Source organism: Schistocerca nitens, chromosome 1 (assembly GCF_023898315.1).
Source record: "Schistocerca nitens isolate TAMUIC-IGC-003100 chromosome 1, iqSchNite1.1, whole genome shotgun sequence".
Classification (NCBI taxonomy): Eukaryota; Metazoa; Arthropoda; class Insecta; order Orthoptera; family Acrididae; genus Schistocerca; species Schistocerca nitens.
Genome location: NC_064614.1, coordinates 1,105,967,161 through 1,105,986,636, shown reverse-complemented (window position 1 = coordinate 1,105,986,636; position 19,476 = coordinate 1,105,967,161).

The following is a 19,476-nucleotide window of genomic DNA, read 5'->3' as shown; positions in this document are numbered from 1 at the left end:
CAATCAAGTGGGGATTTTCGCGTACGACCATTTCAGGAGTGTACCGTGAATATCAGGAATCCGGAAACCATCAGATCTCGACGTATCTGCTGCCGGAAAAAGATCCTGCAAAAACGGAACCAACGACGACTGAAGAGAATCGTTCAGCGTGACAAAAGTGCAACCCTTCCGCAATTTGCTGCAGATTTCAGTGCTGGGGCATCAACAAGTGTCACCGTCCGAACCATTCAACGGAACATCATCGATATGGGCTTTCGAAGCCAAAGGTCCACTCGTGTACCCTTGATGACTGCACGACACAAATATTTACGCCTTGCCTGGACCCGTCAACGCCGACGTTGGACTGCTGATGACTGGAAACATGTTGCCTGGACGGACGTCTCTCGTTTCAAATTGTATCGAGCGGATGGACGTGTACGGGTATGGAGATAAACTCATGAGTGCATGGGCCCTGGATGTCAGCAAGGGCCTGTTCAAGCTGGTGGAGGCTCTGTAATGGTGTGGGCCGTGTGCAGCTGGAGTGATTTGCGACACCTGATACGTCCAGATATGACTCTGACAGGTGACACGTATGCGCGCATCCTGTTTGATGATCACCTGCGTCCATCCATGTCCATTCCGACAGACTTGGGCAATTCCAGCAGGACAATGCGACACCCCACACGTCCAAAATTGCTACAGAGTGGCTCCAAGAACACTCTTCTGAGTTTAAACACTTCCGCTGATCAGCTAACTCCCCAGACACGATCATTATTGAGCACATCTGGGATGCCTTGCAACGTGCTGTTCAGAAGAGATCTCAGCCTCATCGTATTTATGGACACTGCTGCGGGATTCATGGTGTCAGTTCCCTCTAGCAGACATTCTATTGTATTGTATTGTATGGAACTGGGGACCTAGAAACGACGGAGAGGCTTCGTCCCTGTTGTAGCCCTCAGTGGTTTACAACTCCACAACAGGCTGCAGCAACCAATTCACCCCACTGCCGCCCCACACCGAACCCATATTTATTGTGCGGTTCGGCCCCCAGTGGACCCCCCACCCTCCCCCCTCCCCCGGGAACGTCTCACACAAGACGAGTGTAACCCCAATGTTTGCGTGGTAGAGTAATTATGGTGTAAGCGCACGTGGAGACAGCGTTTGCACAGCAGTCGCCGACATAGTGTAACTGAGACGGAATAAGGGGAACCAGTCGGCATTCGCTGAGGCAGATGGAAAACCACCTTAAAAACCATCCACAGACTGGCCGGCACACCGGACCTCGACACTAATCCGCCGGCCGCTGTGGCCGAGCGGTTCTGGGCGCTTCAATCCGGAACCGTGCTGCTGCTACGGTCGCAGGCTCGAATCCTGCCTCGGGCATGGATGTGTGTGATGTCCTTAGGTTTAGTTAGTTTTAAGTAGTTCTGAGTCTAGGGGACTGATGACCTCAGACGTTAAGTCCCATAGTGCTTAGAACCATTTGAACCATTTGACACTAATCCGCCGGGCGGATTCATACCGTTTGGCAGCCACAGGACACGCACAGTGTAAAATAAAAGGTAAAGAGCATACGTAATTGAAATAACAATAACCTACATAAACATAATCTGCATGTATGCATGCAGGAAAATAAAAGAAAGAACCTAAAAAAATGGTTCAAATGGCTCTGAGCACTATGGGACTCAACATCTTAGGTCATAAGTCCCCTAGAACTTAGAACTACTTAAACCTAACTAATCTAAGGACATCACACACACCTATGCCCGAGGCAGGATTCGAACCTGCGACCGTAGCAGTCCCGCGGTTCTGGACTGCAGCGCCAGAACCGCACGGCCACCGCGGCCGGCAAAGAACCTAACTGAGGACGCCACAAATGTAGTGAAACATGTTTGAGTGCTAAAATAATTTTTTGAACTCGCAAAAAGGCGGACCCACCCTTAATTCGTTAGAAAAATTGTATTAAAATTTCATTAAAACTATGGAATATTATAACGGATAACGGCTGAAACAAATTTAAGACAAAGACAATACCATTGAACATTAGCAAAGAATTTACTACTACCATAAACAACGACATAGACTAACAAGCAAAGTATGTAACCATATAAAATCGTTGTCTTAGCTGTCAACTGATGTTGTCAAACTTACGAAAAGTATTAAATATGTTGCACAGCAAAAAATGGCTCTGAGCACTATGCGACTTAACTTCTGAGGTCATCAGTCGCCTAGAACTTAGATCTAATTAAACCTAACTAACCTAAGGACATCACACACATCCATGCCCGAGGCAGGATTCGAACCTGCGACCGTAGCGGTCACGCGGTTCCAGACGGAAGCACCTTTAACCGCACGGCCACACCGGCCGGATGTGTTGCACAGCAACAAATTCCACTGCTGAGACATTACATGTTTACAATTTCGTCTGCGCTACATGTAAGATACGCAGTAATACAAGGTATTCGTCAGCGACTAAGTTAAAAAAAGTTTTATTGAAGTAAGCACTACAACAGATATATACAAAATTGTTATTAGTTACAGACACAGATATATGCAGTTAACAACTCCATATATTTACAGATAGCTTGATAATGGCCGTCAACCCGAAATAAGCATATAACACCAGAAAGTAAAACCAGAATAAAAAGTCTTTGAATATAGTAGCATTTTGGCGTACATTTCACTTGAGCAATGAAGCAATTTTGAGAAGAATTGACAAAAGAATTTTGGTGGGAATTTCTTTGTCCCACGGCTGTGCTGACGTCTCACGCACCCCCCACCCGGGAATTGACGGGAAATTAGAAAAGGCGGTGCCATTTCCGGGACTCGAACCCTGGTCCTCCTAGACAGAAAGCCCAAGTGCATCCCCCCCTAACACAATTATACCACCAGAGGCTCTTGGAATTGACGGGAAATTAAAAATGGCGGTGCCGTTTCCAGGATTCGAACCATGATTCTACTGGATGGGAAGCCCAAGTCGTCTTCCCCCCCCCCCCCCTCCATAACACAATTATACCACCAGAGACGCTTGAAATTGGTAGTATCCAATAGGAACGTAGCATCCGATCACAACGGGGATATAAGGCGGGCCAAGCACCTCTGCAGCCTCAGTTGCAGTCACCCAGAATGAAGCGCCAGTCGAGATCGTCCAGCGCCGTCCAGCCACAGCAGTAGCAGAATACGAAGAAGCCGAGGAAGAGTAAGTACCCCCTGCTTAATGTGTGTGTTTACTGCCGTGTGAGGGTCTTTATGCTTCTATCATTGCTTGTAACGGTTAGCAGGACACTCGGCTGTTATTGTATCGGTTGAAGGCTCCCAGCCGGCCCTTGACTCGCTGAAGTGCACCGGGGGTCCTAATCAGCATGACGCAGGTCGGTACTGGCCTCCATCATACGCGCCGTCGCAGAATATTCCAGTGATACTGCATGGACAGAGTGAGGGTGTGCTGGCCGTCCTCCGGACATTTACTGTGCTGCTCTAACTCTATTCATTACAACAGTGTACAGTGGCTCTGCACTCCGTGTGAAATCAGGTAACACATCCATTTATCTACAGCACTCCACCGTTCAAAACGTTTTCGGTCTACGGATGGTACTCTCCAATGCGTTGGAAAAACTGAACAGATGGCTGCCTTGTGTTAAGTCTGTGTATAGAGACATTGCAGAGTACCTACGTATGAACAGTATGCATGTAGACGACTTCGAACAGTGAGTCAATATGGTGCTGGCTAAAAATGGCTCTGAGCACTATGGGACTCAACTGCTGTGGTCATAAGTCCCCTAGAACTTAGAACTACTTAAACCTAACTAACCTAAGGACAGCACACAACACCCAGCCATCACGAGGCAGAGAAAATCCCTGACCCCGCCGGGAATCGAACCCGGGAGCCCGGGCGTGGGAAGCGAGAACGCTACCGCACGACCACGAGATGCGGGCTATGGTGCTGGCGAAAAGTAATGTACTGCCAATAAGTTTGAGAGAAATACATGCTGAATTCTGTGCTTACAAGAAGGCTTTATTTTCTATATTCTGTACTGGCTTTAACATAAAGAAAGAACCAATTGATGTAGTGTATCCTCTGTATGATTACTGAATAAAAAAAGTGTATAACCATGTATGTGTTTCTTATTTCTTACCTTTTATTATATTGCAAGTACTAAAGCTATTGCCCCAATATTTTCACTGGAAACATGCAGCAGCAGAAAATTATTTCATTCAACTAAATTCTCTGTAAAAGCCCATTGCACGCCAGTACCTGAAATGGTCGGTATTATGGAAAGGGCATAGTGTTCATTATTTTCTATAAAAACCCATTGCACGCCAGTACCTGACGTAGTAGGTTTCATGGCAGGCTGCGTGAAACATCAAGACTTTGTTGTAACCGACCTGAGTTGTGACGGTGCGCAAGAAGGCAGGAAGAAGAAGAATGGCGTACTCCTTCCCGACAACATACGTACAGTACTGTGTGTGTGTGTGTGTGTGTGTGTGTGTGTGTGTGTGAGTGAGTGTATGTGCGTGTGCGTGTGCGTGTGTGTGTGTGTGTGTGTGTGTGTGTGTGTGTGTGTGTGAAATCTTATGGGACTTAACTGCTAAGGTCATTAGTCCCTAAGCTTACACACTACTTAACCTAAATTAGCCTAAGGACAAACACACCCACCCACGCCCAAGGGAGGACTCGAACCTCCGCCGGGACCAGCCGCACAGTCTATGACTCAGCGCCCTAGACCGCTCGGCTAATCCTGCGCGGCGTGCAATAATTGTACGTCCATCCAACTGCGGCAAGACAAGTGTTCTCATGTCACTGATAACACATACGGATGGAGTCCGCTTTGAGCATGTATGTGTATTTTCAAAAACACTGTTTCAGCCCAAATACCAACTATTACAGGAGATTCTGCAGGGTGTAGATGGTAGATGGTGTGACATTCAGTGAGAACAGTGATATCCCTCGACCGGAAAAAGTAAAGCCAAAGACAGTGCTCATATTTGACGATATTGCTGTGGAAAACCAAGATCAAATTAGGTGATAATTCTGTTTCGGTCGCCATATGTCTGTTGATGTATTTTATCTGAGTCAGACATATTCCAGAATCCCAAAACAGCTGGTGACGGATAATGCAAGCCAAATTGTAGCATTCAAACAGGACAACCTGCATTTAAAACACGTTTACCAGGCTCATGTAGGAACCGACATGTCGTTCAATGATTTGGTAAAGATATGTGTAGGTTGCTGGAATCAGTCACAGTATGGGTTGTTGATAAAACAAGAAAACTGAATGATGGCAAGTACAGACGGAATTTCCGTGAGTTCCTGTACATACAACCATTCAAAGAGGTGAGTACATTAGTATACTCATCACCATGGATCAATTCGCACGCATGCAGGGAGCTCAGTTTGATAGGATGGGTGTACATTGACAAAACATTCGCTTGTACATGAACGCGAAAATTCAAACTCTCGAACATTAAGTTGGAGGCGTACACAAGGAACTAGAGACGTCAAACCCTTCTGAGACTGAATGAGCGGGTTAATGCAATCGAGAAGAAAGCAAACGGCTCAACTGAAGGGGGAATAGCTGTCGTTGAGAACGGGACATTGTACGAACGGGTTAACGCAATTGAAAAGAAAATAGGCAACATAACTGAAGGGAAACTAGCTGTTACCGAGAAGGGGGAACAGCATAAGAAGAAGAATAGTGAATATATAAAACCTCACGCTGCACAGAAGTCCGATTAGTATACACCGAGATGTCGACTAAGCATAAAGTCATCGAGGCACGGAAGGCTGTTCGCTAGAAGTTACGGTTGTTGAGGTTACGGCATTTGAAGCGGGAGCAGACTCTGCGAGAAACCTTTAAACCAATTACTGAATCTCTCGATGAACTCTCAACGAAATTCCGCAACGACGATGACGCCATTGTCGATTTCATTAACCGTCACAGCGACGCTAGGATAAACAGAACATTCGGTGTTAGTGGTGAGAAACCATAAATGTTGGGCACACAGCCTATAACTTTAAATGAAAAAAACAATACGGATCGGCGATAAACAATTTCAAAGAGCACCCGCTCTACTGAATCTTATTTTCCTAAGACCCACAAAACCTGTAAATTATTCGCCAAAAGATCTGGAAGTGTATCGTGAAATATTGCTTTTAACTGATCTGCATAAGAATGCGAAAAGTCGAAGCAATGTGAAATACAAATCCATTATAAAACCTATTTTGCATGGTGAAAAAAATAGCAGTGGTGATGGTACTGACATTCAGCATGAAAGTGTGAGCAATTGACTCCCGCAGTATATACACTCCTGGAAATGGAAAAAAGAACACATTGACACCGGTGTGTCAGACCCACCATACTTGCTCCGGACACTGCGAGAGGGCTGTACAAGCAATGATCACACGCACGGCACAGCGGACACACCAGGAACCGCGGTGTTGGCCGTCGAATGGCGCTAGCTGCGCAGCATTTGTGCACCGCCGCCGTCAGTGTCAGCCAGTTTGCCGTGGCATACGGAGCTCCATCGCAGTCTTTAACACTGGTAGCATGCCGCGACAGCGTGGACGTGAACCGTATGTGCAGTTGACGGACTTTGAGCGAGGGCGTATAGTGGGCATGCGGGAGGCCGGGTGGACGTACCGCCGAATTGCTCAACACGTGGGGCGTGAGGTCTCCACAGCACATCGATGTTGTCGCCAGTGGTCGGCGGAAGGTGCACGTGCCCGTCGACCTGGGACCGGACCGCAGCGACGCACGGATGCACGCCAAGACCGTAGGATCCTACGCAGTGCCGTAGGGGATCGCACCGCCACTTCCCAGCAAATTAGGGACACTGTTGCTCCTGGGGTATCGGCGAGGACCATTCGCAACCGTCTCCATGAAGCTGGGCTACGGTCCCGCACACCGTTAGGCCGTCTTCCGCTCACGCCCCAACATCGTGCAGCCCGCCTCCAGTGGTGTCGCGACAGGCGTGAATGGAGGGACGAATGGAGACGTGTCGTCTTCAGCGATGAGAGTCGCTTCTGCCTTGGTGCCAATGATGGTCGTATGCGTGTTTGGCGCCGTGCAGGTGAGCGCCACAATCAGGACTGCATACGACCGAGGCACACAGGGCCAACACCCGCCATCATGGTGTGGGGAGCGATCTCCTACACTGGCCGTACACCACTGGTGATCGTCGAGGCGACACTGAATAGTGCACGGTACATCCAAACCGTCATCGAACCCATCGTTCTACCATTCCTAGACCGGCAAGGGAACTTGCTGTTCCAACAGGACAATGCACGTCCGCATGTATCCCGTGCCACCCAACGTGCTCTAGAAGGTGTAAGTCAACTACCCTGGCCAGCAAGATCTCCGGATCTGTCCCCCATTGAGCATGTTTGGGACTGGATGAAGCGTCGTCTCACGCGGTCTGCACGTCCAGCACGAACGCTGGTCCAACTGAGGCGCCAGGTGGAAATGGCATGGCAAGCCGTTCCACAGGACTACATCCAGCATCTCTACGATCGTCTCCATGGGAGAATAGCAGCCTGCATTGCTGCGAAAGGTGGATATACACTGTACTAGTGCCGGCATTGTGCATGCTCTGTTGCCTGTGTCTATGTGCCTGTGGTTCTGTCAGTGTGATCATGTGATGTATCTGACCCCAGGAATGTGTCAATAAAGTTTCCCCTTCCTGGGACAATGAATTCACGGTGTTCTTATTTCAATTTCCAGGAGTGTATATTACGACGACCCCGTTGAGCTAATAGACCGGCTACGACTGCTCATGGCATCAGCCGCCGCAGGTAATACAGCTGATTTGAATGAAGTTGTTTCAATAATTTCTGAACCTATCATCGAATAAGTATGGAGACAGTAGTTGGAGAACTGCACAAACCAGCACGCAAAAAAATACCCTCGAAGACATGTTATGATTAAAGGTTTGGGCGACCTGTGGCAAGTGGATCTTGTCAACATGAGGGAATATTCACCTGTAACGGTTTCAAATATATTTTAATTGTCATTGATACTTATTCTAAATATGCCTGGGCATTACCCGTGAAAGCAAAAACACGGAAGGAAGTCGCGTGTGTGTTTGATGGACTGCTGCAGACGGGGACGAATCGAACCCCAGAAAACCTTCAAACTGATCACGGCGGTGAGTTTTACAGTTCATATTTCAGGCTGTGATGGAGCGGTATGGAATACATCTCTACTCGACGTTCACCCACATGAAGGCGAGTATCGTGAAACGTCGGAACAGAACCCAAATGTGGATGCAATTCAATCTTCGTGGCTCACGCAGATGGATCGATATCTTCCCGCAAATAATAGCACAGTATAATCGAACCAAACATCGCACAGTAAAAATGAGACCAATCGATATTCATGATAATAGATTTCTAGATACAGTATACAATCGTATTAAAATGTTAGATTCGAGCAAACAGCGATTTAATGTAGGTGACTTAGTACGTACTTCAAAACACAAGACATCATTGAGAAGTCATACATGCGAAACTGGTCAAGCGAGATATTCACAGTTTACAGAGCGCAGAGAACGAATTCTAGAACATACCTCTTAAAGGACAGCAGTCATACTGAAATTGCAGGATGCTTTTACACACAAGAGTTGCAGAAGAGCTCGGAACCAGATGTGTTTGTCGTAGAGGGGGTCATACGGCGTCGTGGGAATAGAGCGTTTGTTAAATGGCTTGGTTTTTCCGCATCACAAAACCGCTGGATCGACGCTGACGATTTTCTATATAACAGGGAGCGCAGACCACAAGCCCATCAGTAGCATAACATGCGTGATAGGAGACGCATTAGAGGTGAAGGCGGTTTTCTCGACAAACTACCAGTCTATTTACACAATCCGGGATATGACTGCTGTGGACCTGGAACAAAACTTCTACGAGGTGCATTCAAGTTCTAAGGCCTCCGATTTTTTTTTCTCCGGACTGGAAAGAGATAGAAACATGCGCATTGTTTTAAAATGAGGCCGCGTTCATTGTCAATACGTCCCAGAGATGGCAGCACCGTACGGCAGATGGAATTTTACCGCCAGCGGCGAGAATGAGAACTATTTTAAATACTTAAAATGGCGACGTTTTCCTTACTTGAACAGCGTGCAATCTTTCGTTTTCTGAATTTGCGTAGTGTGAAACCAATTGAAATTCATCGACAGTTAAAGGAGACATGTGGTGATGGAGTTATGGATGTGTCGAAAGTGCGTTCGTGGGTGCGACAGTTTAATGAAGGCAGAACATCGTGTGACAACAAACCGAAACAACCTCGGGTTCGCACAAGCTGGTCTGACGACATGATCGAGATAGTGGAGAGAATTGTTTTGGGGGATCGCCGAATGACTGTTGAACAGATCGCCTCCAGAGTTGGCATTTCTGTGGGTTCTGTGCACACAATCCTGCATGACGATCTGAAAATGCGAAAGTGCCATCCAGGTGGGTGCCACAAATGCTGACGGACGACCACACGGCTGCCCGTGTGGCATGTTGCCAAGCAATGTTGACGTGCAACGACAGCACGAATGGGACTTTCTTTTCGTCGGTTGTGACAATGGATGAGACGTGGATGCCATTTTTCAATCCAGAAACAAATCGCCAGTCAGCTCAATGGAAGCACACAGATTTACCGCCACCAAAAAAATTTCGGGTAACTGCCAGTGCTGAAAAAATGATGGTGTCCATGTTCTGGGACAGCGAGGGCGTAATCCTTACCCATTGCGTTCCAAAGGGCACTACGGTAACAGGTGCATCCTACGAAAATGTTTTGAAGAACAAATTCCTTCCTGCACTGCAACAAAAACGTCCGGGAAGGGCTGCGCGTGTGCTGTTTCACCAAGACAACGCACCCGCACATCGAGCTAACGTTACGCAACAGTTTCTTCGTGATAACAACTTTGAAGTGATTCCTCATGCTCCCTACTCACCTGACCTGGCTGTTGCCAACAATGAAAGACACTCTCCGTGGCCGCACATTCACCAGCCGTGCTGCTATTGCCTCAGCGATTTTCCAGTGGTCAAAACAGACTCCTAAAGAAGCCTTCGCCGCTGCCATGGAATCATGGCGTCAGCGTTGTGAAAAATGTGTACGTCTGCAGGGCGATTACGTCGAGAAGTAACGCCAGTTTCATCGATTTCGGGTGAGTAGTTAATTAGAAAAAAACCGGAGGCCTTAGAACTTGAATGCACCTCGTAAATCGATTGTCACGTGGTGATATGGGGATAAATCTACTCGACGATGCGTGTATGGAACACGACGTCGCTTTCGCAGCAAATAAAGATCGTCAAACCGCCGATCGAATTTTAGCTGATAAAGCTGAGGCAATGCGAGCGGGAAAGGATATTGGTATAGGTCAACGCATTGCAGCATTTCCAGTTGAAAAAACAATGCGTGTTAAAGCTAAGTTGGGATTGGGTGTGAAGAAGTTCAGCCAAGTTATAAGCGCTGGATGTAGGGCGCTAAGGGAGAAGATGGAAACCAAAGGGCGAATGAAAAACTGCATCCTGCAGCTAAAAGCGCCCTGAAGCAGAAAGGAGAGAAAAAAACATCGATTAAACCGCCCAGGGTTCTACCAATACCCAAGACGGGTGGAATTATTCCCTTCCTCATTTCTGCCTTAGCCGGTCTCTCAGCGGAGGGTTCGCTGGCTGGGGATACTGCGGCTATTGCTAGGACGGTCAAGAATCCACAAAGCTCTCAGGAGCAACTGCGGGAGGCACGAAGACATAACCTCATGATGGAGGCAGCAGCCATCGGAAAAGGGGTATAGTTGAAACCATACAAGAAATGACTAGGTCGATTCATAAACAAAAAAGCCCCCTAGCAGTCCCACCAGACAGGGCGCTTACAAATACAGATCTGCTTAAGTTTGTTACGAAGAAATTCAACATTCCGAGGTGTGTTTATACGGAATACATTACTGAATACCATGTGCAAATCAGGAGAATGCGGAATTGTGAATTTGGATGAAGCAGGAGGACCTGGAACTCACTGGGAAGCATATGTTAAAAAAAGAAATGCAAGTAACTGCTACTATTTCGACTCATTCGATGACGTGCAACCCCCAGAAGTATTACAACGATACTTCACCGGTAGAAGAGATGTATGTGTTCTACAATTTTCGACGCTACCAAGACTTTAATACATTTCTGAGTGCTCATCTATGCATCATGTTCCTCCTGACTTTTACAAATGGTATGTAAGGCCGAGTACGAGGGGCGTTTGAAAAGTCCGTGCAAAATCCGAGAGATGGCACCACCGGCGCGTATCGAGGACATGTTTAGTTAGTAGCATTTTTGGAAAGAACGCACACCAAGTTTCAGCCATATTGGTCTATTTCTTTGTGTCTGGCATTCGTGTGAATGAAAGAAGTCGAGTGATTGTCAAAAAATAGACGAAAAAGAATTTCGTGTGGTGATTAAACGTTACTTTATGAAAGGCAAAACGCCTCAGGAGACTAAAGAGAAGCTTGATAAACGTAACTGTGACTCTACGCGTTAGAGTAGAACAATTTATAAGTGGTTTCAAAATTTTCGGAGTGGCCATATGGACACAAGTGATGCTGAACGTTCTGGACGCCCTGTGGAGGTTACGACTCCAGAAATCATTGATAAAATCCATGATATGGTGATGGACGACAGAAGAGTTAAGGTGCGTGAGATTGCTAGTGCTGTGGGCATCTCGAATGAACGGGTACATAATATTGTGCCTAAAAATTTGGACATGAGAAAGCTATCCGCAAGATGGGTTTCGCGATTGCTCACGCTTGACAAAAAACGGAATCGTGTGAAATGTTGCAAGGATGATTTGCGGCTGTTGAGGACTTTAATCGTCGTTTCGTCACTGTGGATGAAACATGGATACATTACTATACTCCTACCAAACAACAATCTAAACAATGGGTTACCAGGGGAGAGTCTGCACCAAAAAAGGCGAAGACCATTCCTTCGGCCGAAAAGGGTAAAACCACTACAGGTGCATATTATTCATCGTTATTGGACAGTTTTAAAACCGAGTTGCAAGAAAAACGCCGGCGATTGGACCGCAAATGTCCTTTTCCATCACAACAATGCACCAGCACACACCTCAGCAGTTGTGGTCGCAAAATTATTGGAAATAGGGTTCACTCGTTTCACATTCCCCTTGGCTCCCTCAGACTACTATTTGTTCCCCAATTTGGAGAAATGGCTGACGGGACAAAGATTTTATTCAAACGAGGAGGTGATTGCAGCAACTAATAGCTATTTTGCAGACCTGAACAATTCCTATTATTCTGAAGGGATCAACAAATTAGACCAGCGTTGGACGAAGTGTATAAGTCTAAAAGGAGACTATGTCGAAAAGTAAAAAATGTTTACCCCAAACACGTAAGTAGTTTTTATTTTTGCACGAACTTTTCAAACGCCCCTTGTATTAAGGACCCATTCACCAGTCGATGTTTGGATGCAATGTCATACACTCTGACATTAAAAGAACGATCGTCTGTACTACATGCGAATTACTTCCCACCAATTACGCTATTGACGATTTAAACGAAGTTTTAAAACAATCTGGAAAACGGATTGAGCTCCGTGCAAACATCAGCACACTTAAATCTGAAATAAGGACGGTGAATGCTTCGATTGTCTTTAAGAAGAAAGATTCAATAGGCCCGCTACTGGGTTTCACAAACGGTTAGGTTTTGAAGACGGATTCGATTAAATTTCACAAATCTGATAAGGCAGTGGATATTCTTCCTGTCAGCACCATCCGTGTCAAGTGGAACATTGCAACCAAGTCCTATCTCAACGATAGTCTGATTCACACTATTTGCGGATTCTTCCCCTCAGTTGCAACGGGGTATAAGATTGTTGAGGCCCCTGCCAATGCAATATACCTTCCAGTGCCAGCTCAGACATTAGACTATTTGGAGCTGCGTATTGTGGACCCGAATAATCAACTTGTTGACTTTCGTGGTGAGGAAATCATTGTACGACTACATTTACGATAAGATGGGCGTACAGTATAAAACCAGTGCACACAGCATATCACTTCGCAGAGAACCGCAAGGTGACAACACGTGTGAACTACGAGTTTCTTAAATCAGTAGGCATGAAACCTCTCAATGACGTCTTCACTCAATATATCTCACCCAGTGGAATATGATGAGCGATTCATACGCCAGGAATACTTCTCGATAAAACTTCTGCTTCAACGACATTTAATAAGAACGATGAAATGAAGATTGTCATCCAGCACCAAGACGCTTTAACTCCTCCATGCAAGAGTTTCATAGGATGGATCCTTTAAGAAAAAGGTTGGTAGTCATACAGTGGGATCAAAGCTTACACGTAATACTTTGGCATTCCTGCTCCAGGAAATACGTTATGAACTTAATGGGGTACAGATTGATAGTATACGTAATGTTGGCGTAGCATCAACCCTTAAAACATACGTCTCATCATCACCCGCGGATTTGAATAGCTTAGAAAATGCAGGATGGTTCACAGACGAGCTTGTGGGCGGAACAGCAGAAGAGTACCGCCGATTTATTGTTTGCGTACCTCTAAAAGTGTTTATGGGGTACTTTGAGGACATGCAGCGAATTATTATGAATGCTCAACAGGAGCTTATTCAGGTACGGAGCGCAACGTATAGCAACTCATATCTTCAAGGAGCTCAAGAGGAGAATCAGATATCAATAGAATTATATGGAAAATGCCACATCACTGTTGCAGATGAGGAGCGTTTGGAGCTTTTAAAAGTTAGCCGCTATTAACTTTCCTCTCATGGGAGGTTTTTGAGTGCCTGGTGCTACCAACAGTGAGCAGACAAACATAGGCTATTAAAACCTCAGTGCAGCTGGAAACACCGAGGTTCATCATACTTGCATTCCAGACCAATAGAAGGCGGAATTTGGCAAATGATTTCACCGTATTTGAGAACTGTAATTTAACTAATACCTGAGTCTACTTGAATTCCGAATTCTATTCGTACCACAATTTACTGTGTAAGATGGCAAGAACTATGCCCCTTACATGAAGTCATTAAAGATCACCTAACTCACGTTGAGCGAACAGTAGGGCTGAATAAAAATGACTGACAAGGCACAATGCATCTTGTAGAGGATATAATATGGACGTATTGGAATAATTAATGTTGGGTGATGGTTTTAAAGTAATTCACACGACATGAAAACTTTGTGGAACCGTGTCGATTTACTGGAGGCTAGTTTATCCCAGGGAAGTATACAAAGTTGAGCGTGGCCGGCTGGGGAGCGGCAAAGGGAAGCGACAATAGGCAGCTTAGGGCAGCTCTAGCTCTGAGAAAGCGGTAACGGGGCGTGGCCTCCAGCTGCCTTAAGATGAGTGACAGTGAGTGGGTGGTTGGCCCAATGCTGGTGTACTGGGAAGCAGACGGAGAACTTGTACGCCTGTTGATAAATGTCCGTCATCCCGTTTTCAGTGAAACATGCGAGAAAGCCGCGCAAAGCTATGGTAGAGCGGTCAACAGAGGTCAAAATATGCATGTTTGTGACTATAGCAATTTCACGCTGGATTCACGGTCCACAGAGTCTGAAGTAAGTCAGGTGAAGAGCGACAGAATGAAATACGCCGGCCTCCGATGGGGACGTAGGACCAAGGAATTTGAAGTACTCTCCTTGGAGTCAGAATTCCGGAAAAATTGGTGTTTGTGCAGACAATAACCTTGATGGGTGGCCTGGGAGGAGCTAAATAGCAGAAGTTGAGAGGAAGGGAAATTTTGCGGGGATTTGTTCACTTCCCAGAGCAGGCATTGGTCGGTGCTGGGAAGCGACGCATAATTAACTCGACTTGCGCTGCAATTGGCGTAAGTGATTTTGCTGGAGGGGAAACCGAGGAAGAGCGGACTCGGAGAAGTCCCCGTAGCAGTCTTCCGTTCCCAGCTTGCCTAGAGTGCGGACGTGTCGTTCTTAGCTTGCCTGAGAGAGAGTGAGCATCTCTGCAGTTTAGGACTTAGCAAACGGAACGATTGAACTTGGAGATAGAAAGTTTTCGTTCAGCTGTGTACTGAGCAAGATAGCTAGAAGTGAATAGGCGAGCGCAGCCTTGCAGCACCACGAGGTCGGAACGCCCGCATAACGACGCCGCGCTGCCACGCTGAATTCGGTGATATTGTACCCTCTCCGGCCACTGATTAATTTGTTGGATCATGTCGGCAAAGTTTCCACGAGGGTTCCATGGGCCATGTATTGTAGAATTCTTCACGCACTTCGCATTACGCCTGGGTCAGTCGATAGGAATTACTTTTGATTTATCACGCTGTACTGCATGCAAACGCAATTTATTACCACTGCCTGTTAGGAGAGTCATGTAATGTGATGATTGAAGGTTGTGAGTTAAAATAAATCTGTGCTAATCGGCTGCATCTGTTTTCAATCAAGTAGTTGAAATCCCAAGACACTTTCTTAATTAATTTTATGTTCAACATTTGCATCTGGTGTTCAATAGCTGAATATAACATCAATGTGCACACCTTTTTAATTAAAATGGATCAATTCTGAATCAATTAATGTCAACACTCCCACCACAGTTCAATCAGGAGGCACAGGGCCTTATTACTTTCTTTGTGTTATCCGACATCGCGGCAGTTTTGCACTCTCTGTTGATCTGTTAGTCAATTACCTGGGGTGAACACACACCAAAACCAGATAAGTGACGGGTGGGGTGCTACAACTGCTACAGTGGGATCGGAATGTAAACAGTCTAGCAATTGACGTGTATGCAACGTTCTGTGCTTCTTACTCTGAAGGTGTTGAAGGGGAAGGATGCCTACTCAGCCCATGGAAATTCAAGGAGCTGGCACCAATCATCGTGATAGACTGTTCTAAGCAGAATGAGATAATTAAATCAGAACCAGTAGATGTAAGAATCGAATTTGAATCTTCATCGAATTTCCCGGAACACACTGCATCATATGCTCTAGTTTGACATGGCCGTGTGATTAACTATTGCCCACTTACTGGTGATGTTCAGTGTGCTGTATAAATGAACAAGTGCTACGCCATGTCCAGAGCATTTCACAATGACAACTTGCAGTGTGAACGTCGTTGCCGACATTCAAGGTTTCTATGATGATGAGTGTAGACAATTCGTATTTAAAGATGTTGCACTAATAACATACACAGAAAATGCTGGTATAATAGAGACATTCTTGGCAAGAATTACATCACCGAGGCCTTTCAAGGATGTGAACTGTGCTAAAGCACAGAGGAGTGCAAAGTGACTAACACGTTTCTTTCATGGAATTCACTGGGATGATCCTGGTATACCTTATAAAGAAATGATGACGTCACTTCGAACATGCAATCATTCTGAGACCATCATCTACGTCAAAGACTAGGAGGAGCTCACATGGATGCAGCGAATCTTCAAGTTTGCATTTATCCAAGACATGGAATTCTACTTGTGTCCTGCTATCCATAAGCTCAAGAGGAAGAAGAGGTGTGAAAATAGTGTTGTATCTGGTTATCGAAATGTAAAATTACAAGGTGGATTAATGAAAATAAATAAATTTTTTACCTCACATTCTGTGTTTTTCTTTCGTTCTACCTAGCCACTACTTAGATCCTATGTATGTGGCTTTGTTCAAGCAGAGGAGATATAATTTGCTACATGTCTTTGGAAGCGAACACGACAACGCGCCGCCTGTTCCCAAAAACCTATACGTGCAGCACGATAGGCGAAATCCAATGCAATCGTTACATATATTTTGTTTTCCTCCATCTTAAACGTCACCTCCCTTATGCTTTAAACTAATATCTTGTGCATCTTGCTCAGCCTTTATATACATTTGTAAGGGTAGGGATTTGTGCAACAATAACAAAGACGTATGGTAACGAATAAAATTTTTTTGTTCAGACACAAATACTCAAAGCAGTAATCCACAAATCTTGTTGTTTTTTCAATACACGAAGTAATACTGCTTTTAAATTCACAGTTCTTGTTACTGCTTGAATTTTTTTTTAATTTATAATTCTTGGTTTCTAAAAATAATAGTACAGATTGAAAAAAAGATTTTTTTTTATTGCTTTACGTTGCAGTACTGTTTACAGCTATTGCAAAGGTATAGTTCCTATTACACTAATACTATTACTAGTGAAATTCCACGCAAACAAAAGACTTAATTTGTACTTTTAACTAGATGGCTCTAAACATTTTCCACCCCAAGCAGCTGAAATAATTTAATAATGCAATGAAGCGGATGGCTCAACCCAAATAGCTGCACTAATATGAACTGGTTGGAACTCACACTTAAAACTAGTATGACTTGGATAGCTAGCCGTAGGTGAAACTTAAAAAGTAATCTGTTTACACATTCACTCATACAATGACACATGCACATGAAGTGCAAAAGCGAGAAATACGGTACACTATTTTTTCCTTCATTTACAATGTTTTAACCTTTTTTGATGATTTTGGTTCAATTTTTAAAATCTTTTTCATAAATACATTGCACATTATTAATTTTTTTAATAATATTTTATAGTGTTTTCCCAGCTTAATTTTTATGGTACTTACATAGAAAAAAAGCAGAATATATTTACATACAGGCATACATATTTACACTGACAGTCACACTCAAACGCACACATAAGCATACACACGGACACACATAAGCAATCACACATGCAGGCACGCCATACATCACACATACAATATTTAAACTGTGATAAAACAGCGTACTACTAGGTACAAGCTCTCACTCAGCCAGTCACTCACTCACTCTCTCTCATTCACACCATCGGAGTCCCCCACCACCTCTCACACTTCAGGTAAATAGTGTGAGTACGCGAGGGTTTCCATCCCATCACCACAAATGGCTCTTTTATCATCATGAGGTAACAATCCAACTTTAGATTGCAGCACAGTGTACACCTCATGACCTCGCGGTCGAATACTAGTTCGCTGTACCAAATGCAGAGGCTGTGGCGGAGCACCGCGAACTCCACCATACAGGCACTGAAAGTAGTCGTCAACCGTGAGGACACATGATGCCACATGTCGCACACCCTCAGCCCTCCTCTGGTTGGCTCCATCTATTGTATGATATGCATACATTTTGGATCTTAGACCCACAAACTTCACAATCGGCCAGCCATCCGCCTCATCTTTCATTAGGCCGATAACCTTCTTGATCTGAGAAAATACCGTAAGGATTATCGGCTGCATATCCCAATGTGTCGAATTCATTATCGTGACACCTAATTACTTCGTATTGCTCGCGGTTCTTCACCAAGCAGATGAAGCTATCTGTATCGATATAAAGTAACTTTGGTTCCACGAAATGAGTTTTACCAAACTCATAGTACATGTGGAGTTTGGAGATGTCTAGTATACACATACCCAAATAGACTGGTTTTGGAGACTATACTGAAGCCTTCGACATCTCCACAAAGTTCTCATTGAAAATAGAGACCCGCTTAAAATTTGGTCTGGTGATGCAGTTTCTCACGCCTCCAATGCCTGTCCCATTTGGTTCTAATCAAAATATCGCGTTCATTTCTTACATTCTTTTACCGAAAATGGAATTATTCATTAATTTGTAAAAGTCTTTTTCGAAATCACTAGTCATGACCGCCCTCTTTTCCGTATTTATTTCAATATACTCCTTCAACTAGGGGGACTGACTGAAGGAAATAGCCTGGGTTATTCCACCTAGCTCCATCCCTAAGCTGAGTCACTGCTGGAGATTACGATAATTAATTACATACCTCTGCTTGTGTCCAACAGAGGTCATCAGTTTAGGAATAGTGATTTTTTGCGGAACTTGTTGCTCTGGACATAACGGCAAGTCGCTTGTCATTTCATGCAAACTAACAGGTTATATGAGGTCTACCTCCACCATACCCTACATCAGAATCAGCCGCCAGACCCAGTATTTTTCTGCCTAATCCCTCAAATTCGTTATCGGGCACCCACTGAAACCCACCAACCGGCAGTGGCTGCGTCATGGCGTGCCCCTATAAGTAATTCACATCGAAATATAGAAAACAACTTGAATTGAGAGATGCATTAAACCCCGCACCCATACGTGAATTATTTGCCTTGGTGTGTCTATGGACACTCTGGCAAAGTCCTCCACGGATCCCATGCTCAAAGGAAAGAAACATATCGGCATCAGTAAAAATTCGATGCTGCGCCTCGTTTTCTTTAGCATTGCGTCCCAGGACAACCCAGGTGCTGTGTAGTATTGCGTATTCACACAAATTTGGGCTGTTGAATTCCCGCCAGACATTCATGGCCTGCTCGCAATCTGCACTAGAATGGCATCGCCTGTGAGAGTGTTGGTAAATGCAGATATCTCGGGTAATCTGGCCTCGTCGAGTTTTGCTTTACTATATTGAAAAGAGAAAACTCCTTTCCTAGTCACAAGCTGAAACTTTTCCTCGTCAGAGTAAGCAGATCGGGTCATATGCATATCCTCCCGAGGTAGAGTTTCAACGAGATTCTAGAGTGGCACCTGCATA